Source organism: Epinephelus lanceolatus, chromosome 2 (assembly GCF_041903045.1).
Source record: "Epinephelus lanceolatus isolate andai-2023 chromosome 2, ASM4190304v1, whole genome shotgun sequence".
NCBI lineage: Eukaryota > Metazoa > Chordata > Actinopteri > Perciformes > Serranidae > Epinephelus > Epinephelus lanceolatus.
In genome coordinates, this window is record NC_135735.1 from 50,137,666 (window position 1) to 50,152,258 (window position 14,593).

General features: G+C 42.0%; 1 protein-coding gene across 4 annotated transcripts in view; it reads left to right on the plus strand.

The window, feature by feature from the left end:
- The window catches only part of c1qtnf4 (C1q and TNF related 4), a 147,766-nt gene that overhangs the window by 79,648 nt on the left and 53,525 nt on the right, over positions 1 to 14,593 (plus strand). The window lies entirely within an intron of this gene.

Here is a 14,593-nt window from a genome sequence, read left to right on the forward strand (position 1 = left end):
CCCCTGCGGGGCCCCGGTATTGCTGACCACTCTGTCTGACACACAGCGTTGCAAGCGCACATACTGTGGTCTGCCAGTCAAGTAGTCTACAATCCAGGACACCAGGGGGGCATCCACCTGCATTGCTGTCAGCTTGTCACCCAGTAGAGCTGGACGGATGGTGTTGAATGCACTAGAGAAGTCAAAAAACATGACCCTCACAGTGCTCGCCGGCTTATCCAAATGGGCGTAGACACGGTTGAGCAGGTAGATGATGGCGTCCTCAACTCCAAGTCGGGGCTGATAGGCGAACTGGAGGGGGTCCAAAAGTGGCTTGACCATGGGCCGGAGCTGCTCCAAGACGAGTCTCTCCAGGGTCTTCATGATGTGGGAGGTCAATGCCACAGGTCTGTAGTCCTTGGAGCCACTGGGACGTGATGTCTTTGGCACAGGAACGAGGCAGGATGTCTTCCACAGCAAGGGAACCCTCTGGAGACTCAGGCTCATGTTGAAGACATGCTGAAGTACTCCACATAGCTGGGGGGCACAGGCTTTGAGCACCCTGGGGCTGACACCATCAGGGCCTGCAGCCTTATTTGAGTGGAGTCTCATCAGCTGTCTTCTCACATGGTCAGCAGTGAAGCACATTGTGGAGGTGACGACACGTGGGGGAGGGGTGTAGTCCTCATGATGGAGAGAGCAGTCAGTCTGACCACGGGGGGATGAGGTGTGAGGAGGAGGAGGAGGAGGGGGGGTCAAGCAGGAGGGTGTTGAGGTGTGAGAGGGAGGAGTGGGGGAGGAGGGCAGAGTGGGAGATGGTTGACCAAGACAGACAGCAGAAGAGTCGGGGGGGGGGATGGGCAGGGCCAGCAGTGTCAAATCTGTTAAAAAACAGATTCAGTTCATTGGCCCTGTCCATGCTGCCTTCAACTCCTCTGTGGTTGTTGGTCCTGAAGCCAGTGATGGTCCTCATTCCACTCCAGACCTCTCTCATGTTGTTCTGCTGGAGTTTCCTCTCCAGCTTCCTCCTGTATCTCTCCTTAGCCTCCCTGATCTTCATCTTCAGCTCCCCCTGTATTGTTCTTACCTCCTCCCTGTTACCAGCTCTGAAGGCCCTCTTCTTTGCATTGAGGATGGCTTTGATGTCCTTTGTTACCCACGGTTTGTTATTTGGATAACAATGGACAGTCCTGGCTGGGACAGTGGAGTCCACACAGAAACTGATGTAGTCCGTGATGTGCATTCTGTGAGCCCGTCGATGTCCTCCCCATGTGGCTCACAGAGTGCCTGCCAGTCTGTCACCCCAAAACAGCCCTGCAGTGTCTCATAAGCCTCCTCCGACCACCTCCTCACTGTCCTCATGGTCGCAGGCTGGCTCTTGACTAGTGGTACATAGCAGGGGTTGAGGTGCACCAGGTTGTGGTCTGACCTACCCAGAGGGGGGAGGGGGGAGCGGCTGTATGCATCTTTGGCGTTTGCATACAGCAAGTCCAGTGTCCTCTCCTCTCTGGTAGGACAGCTCACATACTGTGTGAATGTGGGCAATGTTGTTGCCATGGTGACACGGTTAAAGTCACCCGAGATAGCTATGAAGGCACTCGGGTGTTTAGTCTGCAGGCGGGCTATGGCGGAGTGAATGACGTCACATGCCGACGTCGGGTTGGCAGAGGGGGTGATGTAAACAGTTACAATAATGGCATGTGAAAACTCTCTGGGCAAATAATACGGCCTGAGTCCAACAGCAAACAGTTCAATGTCCGGGCAACAGATATCCGCTGTGAGGGTCTTAAGGACAGAGGGATGTCTTATGCTGTAAAGCCCTGTGAGGCAAATTGTGATTTGTGATATTGGGCTTTATAAATAAAATTGAATTGAAATTGAAATTGAATACGTTCCTTAATGGAAATATGGTCAGGACTGCACCAGCGGTTATTTACTAGAACAGCAAGCCCCCCTCCTTACCGCTCTCGGTGCAGTCCCGGTCGGCCCGAACAGTCTGAAAGCCACTGATGGAGACGTTGGTGTCGGGAATGTCCTGGTGAAGCCATGTCTCAGTGAAGCACATAAGACTACATTCCCGGTACTCCTTCTGACTTTTGGCGACCGCTGTCAGCTCGTCCATCTTATTTGCCAGTGACCTCACGTTGCCCATGATGAGAGAGGGGAGACACGGCTTATATCTTCTCTTCTCCATAAGCCTTCGTTGTCTCAACCCTGCTTTTTTCCGCCGCTGTTTACTTCCTCCCCTGCATCCTCTGTGTGTTTTCCTCCACAGTTCAGCTGGTATCTCCGATGTTCCGGCCGCCAAGCCAGCCAGCCTCAGCGCGATCAGCTGATCTCTGGAGTAAACAATGCGGCCATGAAGTTGTTGCGCAATGGTGCCGGGTCCGAATGAAATAAGTAATTCCAGGGTGAGGAAAATGAGTATAACTCTCTCAATCAGCATGTTTTGAGAGGGCGCAGTTCCAAAATTACAATCACAAAAGTCAGCACAAATACCAAACTTAATAAAGCAAAAAAGTAAGAAAACCGAGAAAACAAGCAAGAGCGACTGCAACAGGCTGCACGCGCGGGCGCATGCGCACTACTCATGTGATATAATATATGTATAGTATAATATAGGGTTGTAGTATAATATATATAGGGTTGTAGTATAATATGGTTACGTGACAAAGAAGGTATTTTTCAACCTGATTTCCAGCCTGTTCTCATTCTGAAGTCATCAAATACTGCCACTTTGTCAGTGATTTTGGCATCAGACACCTGATGTCAAAAGCCACCTCTCGCGGCAGTATGATGCACTGCCAGGCAGCATTAGTTTGTAACGTAGCGAGATGGAACCTTTCGTGGTCTTATAATACGCAGATGGATGACATCATTACATACTGCTGCCAGAAGGCACCTGTCACAGCGGTATGATACACCACTGGACGCTGTCAGGTTAAAAAGCTGCCAGTAACAGTGCAACTTAAAAAGCTGGAAAGCCCCTATAGCGCAGGTAGGAGTGGTGGTGGATGGGTCCAACAAACCCTGGACTTTTACCCAGGAGCCCAGTATGCCCTTCTCATATAAATATAGAGCCAAACCATGTTTTATTTCTCTAAACCTAACCATGACTTTTTGTTGACATTTTGGCATTGGTTGTGGTGTCTCAGACCGACGATGCTGCTGAGCATGCGCGAGAGCAGGAGCTGAGCACGCTGAGGGGAGACGCTAAGCTGAGATAAAATGTGGCAAAACTCCTAAATTAAGCAATACTGGTGAAATTAAGTTAACAACTTTAACTAAGAATGAGGAGTTGTTCACCTTGACTTCTGGACAATCGTGTTAATGTCGCAAAACACAAGAACACGGAATGCGACCAAGAAGGCACAGTCTGACCAGAGCGCAGCTGATGATCAACAGGTGATTGCAGCGAGCATGGCAGGTAAAGAAGATAAACAACAAGATTTACCGTCTTTGATTTGCTCAATAATGAGAGAAGAAATAACAGAAGTAATAAACACACTACAACTGCAGCTGAACGCTCTAAAAAAGGACATATCTGTGTGCAGCGGTAAAATTGGAGATGTGGAAGACGCATTATGTAAAATGGACAGTCGAATTACAACACTGGAGAAATCAAATGAACTGCTCCGTAAGGAGAATGATGAATTAAAAGAGAAGGCCGAGCGATTGGAAAGTTACTCGAGGAAGTGTAACATCCGCATCCATGGACTAACTAAAGATGCTGAAAAGGGACATCCAACGAAATATATGGCCACTCTTTTGAGTGAAATGTTCAAAGACAAAGTCACACTTGAACCGGAGGTTGAAGTCGCACACAGAGTCGGACCTGCTGGGAAACTAGGAAACAGGACCATGATTGTCAGATTGCAGCAGTACAAGGTGAAGGAGGAGATTATTGAAATTTCAAAGAAAGAAAGCACATTTGAGGCTCGCGGGATGAAGTTGCGAATCACACCTGACCTGACGGAGATGATGGCAAAGAGAAGGGCACGATTTCATGATGTGAGAGAGAAACTGCGGAAAGCAGGGGTGAAAAACGGCATCATTCACCCAGCAACACTGATAATAACTTACAAAGATGATTCCAAAAGATTCACGGATCATCTACAAGCGGAGGCTTACTGGAAGGAGGTGATAGAGCCAGGGTTATGAAGAACAAGGTAAATGGACTGGACTCTTATGAATAAGAAAATGAATTGAAAGAACAGTACCTGAAAAATGGGAGGTCGTCTAGTGATGTTTCAATTATCAAGTGACAGTTATTTTTTTGTTGTTGTTTGTTTTGTTTTTGTCAAGTGAATTATTTAAAAGGGAGAGTGGCCACTGGAATTTTGTTTTTGATTGGTGAGGGATGGCGCAGTCCTGTTAGACTTAAACAATGTGTATTTTAGCAGCGTGTGTGTGTGAGTGTGGATGTATGAGACTGTCTTTGTGGATGTTCTTTGGTAAAATGTGTATGGGGATTGTATGTGGGTGTGAAAGAATGACTGATGTTGGTAGTGGTTGTATGTTTGTTTTATGTAGCTCAAAGGTTGGCTCTGAAATGACAATGATTGATTTATGTTTATTAAAGGAAGAATATTGAAAATATATGATGCAAAGTAACTTGACATTATCGAGGAAAGGATTAAGGATGGCTCATTTAAACATCTGCAGTTTAAGGAACAAAATACAGGATATCTCAGAAATTATTTTAGAGCAGGATTTGCACATAATGGCAATTTCAGAAACACATCTGGATCCCACAATAAACAATGCTTTACTAAATATCAATGGATACAATATTTACAGATTTGACAGGAATATAAATGGGGGAGGAGTCGCAATGTATGTTCAGAGTCACATTCCAGTGAAGGTGAGAGAGGATTTAAGGATAGTTGGAGTGGAAGTAATTTTGTTACAGATTCAATTACCTCATCTAAGATCACTATTAATCGGGTGTTGCTATAGACCACCAAATGCTAATGTAATGTATCTTGATTTAATATGTGATATGCTGGATAGGGTATGTGATTTAAATAATGAAGTGTACTTCCTGGGTGACTTGAATATTGATTGGAGGATAAAATCCTGTGCACTCAGATCTAAGCTGCTTTCTTGTGCAAACACGTGTAATCTGACACAAGTAATTAGGAATCCAACCAGAATCTGCTACAGGGAAATCATCTTCTTGCATTGACTTAATTTTCACAAGTGCTGCTGAATTGTGTTCAAATGCAATATCGATTCCTGTAGGTTGCAGTGACCACAATTTAGTGGCAATAGGAAGAAAGACTAAAGTACCGAAAGCAGGTCAAAAAATTATTTTAAAGAGGATGTATCGATATTTTGATGATAGTTTGATGATGATGTGAGTTAATTGGTCTACAGTCTTTCAGGAGCAAGATTCTAATAGGGCCTTAAATGTGTTTAATGAATTGCTAATGTCAATTATTGATAGACATGCACCAATAAGGAAGCTCACAGTGAGAAATGTTAAAGCTCCATGGTTGGATAATGAACTTAGAGATAATATGGCAGAAAGAAATCGAGCCAAGGCTGAAGCAATCAGATCAGGGGATGCACTACAGTGGGATATTTATCGTAGATTAAGAAATCGTGTAACAAAATTGAGTAAGACAAAGAAGCGAATGTATTAAAATAAAATTGTCTGTGCAAAATTAGATAGTAAAAAAACCTGGAGTACACTTAACAAATTAATGGGCAGAAAAGGAAGATCAACACCACATTTCTTAGTAGTAGATGGACAGTTTTTTACTAAGCCAAGTGATATTGCTAATTATTTCAGTAGTTATTTTAGTAATAAAATGCAGAACATGCGCAATGGTTTACAATCTAATGATGAAGATGATGGATTTTCTAATAAACTGATTAAAGATAATGCATAACAAATTGTGTAAGTTTACTTTTGAAAGCATCGATGCTGAGAAAATATTGAAATTACTCCAAGCAAGTAAAGTAAATCCTTCAGGTGTTGACAACCTTGATATGAAGTTATTGAAACCTGTAGCTGATCTGATTGCTCTGCCTGTTGCTTATATCATTAATTTGAGTTTAAAAACATGTGTTTGTCCTTCTGAATGGAAAGTAGCCAAGATTTTACCATTACCAAAAAATAGTAGAGAATCATTTTCGGGAAAGAATAGTAGACCAATTAGTATATTACCTGCCCTCAGTAAAATAATGGAGCGATAAATATATGATCAAATTCAAAGTTATTTTTGTAAAAATGAGTTGAATACAGTATATCAACATGCATACAAAAAAGGACACTCCACGGCTACAGCACTCGCTCAGATGACAGATGACTAGATGAAGGAAACTGATGATAAAAAAATTGTTGGTTCTGTATTACTAGATCTGAGCGCAGCATTTGATGTTCTTGAGCACCATGTGTTATTGAATAAGCTGCGCTGTTATGGTTTTGAGCCATCTGCTGTCGCGTGGGTTAAAAGTTATTTATAAGTTAGTTATTTTTTACAGAGCAATGGTGGCATGGAATGAATTACCATTTTTTCTGGTCTCAGAAGGTAATGTTATGAGTTTTAAGAAAAAACTACTATTTTTATTTACCCAGCAGGTATGACAGAATATTTTTACTGTTTATATGTTGGACTTTATATATCTGGTTGGAAGGTATAAAACTGAGCTATTTGCTTCCTTTTTATTATTATGGTAACTCAGAAAAGGCAATGTCAAGTGATCCTTGAAAATGAATTTAAAATGAATTGTCAGCATGTAGAGCTACAGTATTATTGGATTAGGTTTGAGCAGGTGTCTTGTTTCATGTTTGTTTGTGAGTATGTATCTTATGTTGGCTGCATTTTTGGTTGATGAACTTGGTGAGACCCCAGGAAGAGTAGCTGCTGTTAAGTTCCAGCAGCTAATGGGGATCTAATAAATAAATCAGATAAATCAGATAAACAGCAGATGCAGGAGGATATCTAGCACCTAATATGTAGACATGAAATGCCACTAACAAAGCAGCAAAATGTGATGAATTTGGATGAGAACGTTGTTGCATGTGTTGGTATTTCCCATAAGTGTGGCCTTTGCAACTCTATGGGTCATGCTAATTAAGCACCTGCTGGACTGCACAAACCTCCTACAGCTTTCCAAATAAGCATGACTTAAGGACACACTACTGCAGTCCTGCATTGGACCTAATCACAAGGTGCAGTATTGTCGTAGGAATACTGGGCTGCCTTGTGTTTTGCCTGTCAGGCATTACACCAGACCTCGACCCCTCATGTGTTGCGAACACACACACCAGCAGCTCTACACTGCTGCTCCTTCAGGCATCACTCGGCAGAGATGTGAGGACTCACTGGTCCATGCAGACAGTGACTGCTTGCCTGAGACCAGTTTGCCTCGGATGACCCCCCTCCTACGATCAGAGTCGTCCTGATATCACTGCTGCTGGGGTCACTGAGGCGTGCACCCTTTTGTCTTCAAGGATAGCATACCATTTTCATTTGATGCTTCAGTATTAAGTTAAACTGGCAGTAAACAAAATAAAAAGGAAAAACAGTATGTGAAAATGTGTATAAATGGAACAAGGAAGGTAAAGTGATTCATTTACTCCAGCACATCAGTGTAAACCCAGTGTATGTCACCATCCTGAAGATGCAGGACACAAACACCCTTACAATGGCATTAACATGGCAACAACAATCATTTACTGTCCCAGTTACATGGCAGCTGATTTCGTCCTCTGCTCATACAGTAAGGCTCTCACAAATCTCAATTTTCCCAATTTGTGGGCATTTACAGCCACTGTTTTCCTTTTTGAGTTAGCCACTAACTGCTCATAGCTTTTTTTTATTTTTATTTTTATTTTAAATCTCCCACGGTGGGTCGCACACAGAACATGTCATCAAAACGTCACACCTGCCCTGCCCATGATCCCGTCCTGACCAGGTGTCCTGTTTATACAGACACTGTTGGGGCGCTGTTATTACCTCCCGTGGCGCATTAAAGGCGAGACCAGTCTCTCCCCCCATTTCACAATCATACGTTACATACTGAGCAGCGAGGCAGCATAACAGTGTGATATTCCCGCCCTAAACGGGAATTGTAAGAGGGGCTAGTTTGAGCAATTGTGGTGGTGGGCTTAGGGGGAGATCTCTGGAAAATCCACAGGAGTAGCTGGAGGAAGCTGCTGGGTAAAGAAGTCTGGCCTGGGAGGTTCTGTCTGTGGCGATTGTAGCTCTACCCCTGACCCAGATGAGCAGTAAGAGACTGGCTGGATAGATGGATGTTTGGAGATTAATAATTCTCACCAAAAAATTGCAATTAATAATATTATTTACGTCAGTCATTTGAATTAACATAATTTCTTTACTCTTTTTTTATCCATCAAAAATGAATTTAGACTGATTATTTTTCTTTAATCTGTATGGCATTTAGCCACCATGATTTAGTGCTGGTGGACATGTTCAGATAAGCACAAATTTGCTGGCAGGTTACTGGTGAGTGAGGAGTAGCACCGTTTTGAGGAAAAACAAATATCTCCTCTTGAAACAAGAAGCATCAACTACTTTTATCAAGGTTATTAACTTCCAGTGAAGCTGCTCAGTGGAAAAGACTGTGGCTGAAGTGAGAGGCTCACATAATTTTCAGTGTTCAATAAATACTTTGTTTTAAAGGTCCAGTGTGTAGGATTTAGTGGCATCTAGCGGTAAGTTTGCAGATTGCAGCCAACTGAAACTTTTCCCATGTGCTCAACAAGTAGAACTACAGTGGCAAATGCAAAAACTTGAATGACCCTATTTAAAGCCAGTGTTTGATTTGTTCTTTTCTGAGCATGGGGGACTGTGTGGAGGAGGGCCCACCCTGTAATTAGATATAAAGAGCTCATTCTAAAGTAATGAAAACACATTGATTCTTAGTTTCAGGTAATTATATATTAAAGAAAATATAGTCATGAATATTATATTCCATATATTATGTTTCATATCTGCCAATAAATGCCCCAATAAGCCTCCACACTTTAAGAGAAGACACAACACAGTTTTCATCCAGAAACACAATGTTCTATCTCACACAGGCTCTGCCCTCTACTGGACTCAATGGGTAAAACTGTCCTCCAATCCTGAGGATGCATTCACCCACTGAAATCTTTATAAACATGGCTGGCCCGTCAGAATGCGCCAACCAGAATACATACGGAGCCCACAGTTTGTACAGAAGCTGTGTAACAGTTAAAGCATCCTCTAACTCCCCACTAATCTGCAATTAGCCCACTTATCAGCTTTCTCCACAGATGGAGTTGCTGCTTCTACAAATTCGTCAGTGCCCATCATTAGCAGCGTAGTACCAAATTTGGGTCAGCCTCTTCCTATCTCGATCCATGTCCCTGTCAAGCACTTTCTGAACTGTGTTTTTTACAAAGTCAGCTTGCGTTCTTTACCTTTCCTTTATTTCTTGCTTTTCATTTTTGGAAGTCTGATTTCCCTTTCTTGGGGTATGACATGACAATGTATGTTGGTGCTTTAGCAGCAAAAGCAGCCACACACGTGTGTCTAGCTGTGTTTAGACATGAATCCAAGTGTAGGGGCAGACTAAACCATTTTGCACCTTCAAAGGGTGAGAAGGGCCTCAGACAGCTTCCACTATTTTTTTATACAAAGTTCAGTCTTTCAACTATTTCATTCAGTTCAATCAATCAATCAATTTTATTTTATAAAGCCCAATATCACAAATCACAATTTGCCTCACAGGGCTTTAGAGCATACAACATCCCTCTGTCCTTAGGACCCTCGCAGCAGATAAGGACCCCCCCCCCCCCCCCCCCCAATAAAATGGTAGAAACCTCAGGAAGAGTAACTGAGGGGGGATCCCTCTTCCAAGACGGGCAGACGTGCAGTAGATGTCATACAGAACAGATCAACATAATAAATTAACAGTAATCCGTATGACACAATGAGACAGAAAGAGAGACAGAGAGAGAGAGAGACAGAGACAGAGAGAGATGCAGGACAGACGGTAACGGTAATAGCTTACAACAACATTAATGAATGTAATTATATTATAATTATAATTGTGGCTATTGTGGTACAATATATTGAAAGTATGTATTAATATCTGATAGTATACATATGTGACAATAATCATATGTGTATAATAACAGTAGAAGTATGACTAATGATAACAGCAGCAGCAGGAGGCATCTGGCAGGACCATGGCAGCAGCACAACCACACACGTCACACTATCCAGGCACCGCTGCGATATAAGTAAACCTGTGAGACAGTGGAGAAGCCGAGTCAGTGACATGCAGTACGGCCGAGTTACCAAGATGCAGTAATAGGACATAGTCCAGGGGCCAAGGGGCTAATTTTCACAAATTGGTATCACTTAAAGAGACCAAACAATTTTGATATTTTTGACTTCCTCTATGTCTCTAGTTTACATTTTGGTATGATAGACCTGCCTATCTAGTAGCTTAATAAAAAAATTTGGATGATCTTCCTCCTCAAAATTGAAAATAGTCAAAATTAAGACTTCTCCAAAAGGGAAAGTGTCTGCCTTATCACATGAATCTCGGGAAAAAATTATCAGAATGTCACCAAATTTGGACTGAATGTTCACAGACAGTTGCTGCACACAATGCAGCAAAAATTCCATCAGTACCTTGCTCCTTTTAAAAAATGGATACACACAGTAAACACACATAAATTATAGGCGGACATGGAATAAGGAATAAAAAATCCAAAAGGCATGTATATATGTGTTTGCCATTATTAATGTAAATAAGCCAATCACCCCAAAATTGCATTTATATGTACCAAAAAATGTTATCTCATCATAAAAGTGGGTTATTAGATTATTCACCTCACCATCTGATGTCACCAGCCCCTGACAGGTAACAAGTGCAGCCAAAACTTCAAACAGACAAATAGAATGGGGCCCTATTAGTCCAGGGGCTAAAGAGATCATTTTCACAACTTGGTAGGCCCCTATCACCAATGGGAACCAAACAATTTGGGCATTTTTATCTCTCTACAGGTCTCTAGTTTATATCTTGGTATGATAGTCCTGCCTATCTAGTAGCTTAATTATAGTTATCACTCTGTAACAAACTTACACCCATGTAGGCAAAACACTACAAATAGGGTGAAAAATTAACCAGTAGATATCCCCATTAAACTTGCCCAGTTGATTACTCATATCAATCAATCAATCAATCAATTTTATTTATGAAGCCCAATATCACAAATCACAATTTGCCTCACAGGGCTTTACAGCATACGACAGAGAGAGATGCAGGTAATGACAGTAGCTTACAACAACATTATTGAAAGTAATAATATTATAGTTATAGTTCTGGCTACTGTGGTACAATATGTTGAAAGTATGTATTAATATCTGACAGTATACATGTGTGACATAGTCATATGTGTATAATAACAGTAGAAGTATGACTAATGACTAATGATGGCAGCAGCAGCAGGAGGCATCTGGCAGGACCACGGCAGCAGCACAACCACACACGTCACGCTGTCCAGGCACCGCTGCGATATGAGTTAATCTGAGAGACAGTGGAGCACAAAGGCTCCGGAGAGGAAGCCGAGTTAGTGACATCCAGAATAGCCGAGTTAGCAAGATGCAGTAATAGAATACGAGAGAGAGAGAGAGAGAGAGAGAGAGAAGGAGAGAAGGTGCCTGGTGTATTATAGGGGGTCCTCCAGCAGACTAGGCCTAAGTCAGCCTAACTAGGGGCTGGTACAGGGCAAGCCTGAGCCAGCCCTAACTATAAGCTTTATCAAAGAGGAAAGTCTTAAGTCTAGTCTTAAATGTGAGACGGTGTCTGCCTCCCGGACCGTAACAGGAAGATGATTCCACAGGAGAGGAGCCTGATAGCTGAAGGCTCTGGCTCCTGATCTACTTTTGGAGACTTTAGGGACCACGAGTAACCCTGCGTTCTCAGAGCGCAGTGTTCTGGTGGGATAATAAGGCACTATGAGCTCTCTAAGATATGACGGAGCTTGACCATTTAGAGCTTTATAAGTTAACAGTAGGATTTTAAATTCAATTCTGGATTTTACAGGGAGCCAGTGCAGAGAAGCTAAAACAGGAGAAATATGATCTCGTTTCTTAGTTCCTGTTAGTACACGTGCTGCTGCATTCTGAATTAGCTGGAGAGTTTTTAAGGACTTACTAGAGCTACCTGATAATAGAGAGTTACAGTAATCCAGCCTTGAGGTAACAAAAGCGTGGACCAATTTTTCTGCATCTTTTCAAGTCAGGATAGGCCTAATTTTCGCAATATTACGCAGATGAAAAAATGCAGTCCGTGAGGTTTGTTTTAAATGAGAATTAAAAGACAAATCTTGATCAAATGTTACTCCGAGGTTTCTTACGGTAGTGCTAGAGGCCAGAGCAATGCCATCTAGAGAAACTATGTCATCAGATAAAGAGTCTCTGAGTTGTTTGGGGCCAAGAACAATAACTTCAGTTTTGTCTGAATTTAACATCAGGAAATTGGTGCTTATCCAGGTTTTTATGTCTTTAAGGCAGTTATGGAGTTTAGTTAATTGATTACTTTCTTCTGGCTTCATCGATAAATACAACTGTGTATCATCCGCATAACAATGGAAATTTATAGAGTGATTTCTAATGATGTTGCCTAAAGGAAGCATATATAGAATAAAAAGGATTGGTCCGAGCACAGAACCTTGCGGAACTCCAAAACAAACTTTAGTACGTAAGGATGATTCATTATGAATGTCAACAAACTGAAAACGATCAGATAAATAAGATTTAAACCAGCTTAGTACCTTTTAGGCCAATTAAGTGTTCCAGTCTCTGTAGCAGAATTTGATGGTCAATAGTGTCAAACGCCGCACTAAGATCTAATAAAACAAGCACAGAGACGAGTCCTTTGTCTGAAGCAATCAGAAGGTCATTTGTGATTTTAACTAGTGCTGTCTCAGTGCTATGATGCACTCTAAATCCTGACTGAAATTCCTCAAATACATTATTATCATGGAGAAAATCACACAGCTGGTCTGCGATTACTTTCTCAAGGATCTTTGAAAGAAAGGGAAGATTAGATATTGGTCTATAGTTGGCTAACACCTCTGGATCCAGGGTGGGCTTTTTTTAGGAGAGGTTTAATTACAGCTACCTTAAAAGACTGTGGTACATAGCCTGTTAATAAGGATATATTGATCATATCTAATATATGAGTGTTAACTAAAGGTAAGACCTCCTTAAGTAGCCTAGTTGGGATGGGGTCTAAGAGACACGTTGATGATTTCGATGAAGAAATCACTGAAGTCAATTCTTGAAGAGAAATTGGGGAGAAGCAATCTAAATATATATTAGGTCTTACAGCTGTGTTTGAGGTTAGATAGGTACTATTTGAGGACAGGAGGTCATGAATTTTGCCTCTAATAGTTAGAATTTTGTCATTAAAAAAGCTCATAAAATCATTACTGCTAAGGGCTAAAGGAATACAAGACTCAATAGAGCTTTGACTCTCAGTGAGCCTGGCTATAGTGCTGAAAAGAAACCTGGGGTTATTCTTATTTTCTTCTATTAAAGCTGAGTAATAATTTGCTCTGGCATTGCGGAGGCCCCTCTTATAAGTTTTGAGACTGTCTGCCCAGATTAAACGAGATTCTTCCAGTTTGGTTAATCGCCAATTCCGCCAATGTACTGAAGGTCTTGGTCTGCACACACATGTCCTCACAAAAACTGATGTAAGATGTCACAGTGTCAGTCAGTTTGTTGAGGTCTGTGGCTGTAGCTTCAAAAACACTCCAATCTGTGCAGTCAAAGCAGGCCTGTACCGCCAGCTTTGACTCCTCAGTCTACTTCCTTACAGTCCTTACTATAGGCTTAGAAGTTTTTAATTTCTGTATGTAGGTCGGGGTGAGATGGAGCAGACAGTGATCAGAGAGTCCTGTAGAGGAACAGCCTCTCTGGACTTTCCTTGAACCAGTATTATCAATGAACAAGACCCACCAGACCACCGGGGGGTTAAATGTTTAGGACTCACCCCGGTATCACCCCGACTGGACAACAACTTCTTTCAGCCATCCTTAGGCCAAAAGGAGGTAAAAAGTCACTTGGGATCACTCAAGTTTCAGATGCCATCTTGAAGTATCCAGCCTTGGGGCAAAACGCGGTGATGAACGATCCACTAGTTGCCTAAGACAATGCTTCTTTTTTCCACCACATCCTGTCACCCCAGGGAAATCACGCCCTCCCCTCTCTTACCAAATGTTTTCTGTGTGACAGAATTGAAATGTCTCTTGGAAGTGAAATTATACATTTTATCCATGTTAATGTGTTTGAAGTTGTAGAAATATAACTGGGGTTAATTAATCAACTTGTTTGCATGAATATGTGCTTCCTCATTATGTTTTTCATTTTATGTTGTGACTATAGGTTGCTTTCAATTGTATTCATTTTAATTGGATGTTAAGAACCGATTTTGACCATAATGAGAAGAGTATGAGAGTATGTGCCTATAGCGCGTAACATGTCAAAGTATATGTCACAGGACCACATATATATATATATATATATATATATATGTGGCAAGTGGAGGGTGGAAAAAGATTTGTTGCCAGACAACGCCACCAGGGGAGTTG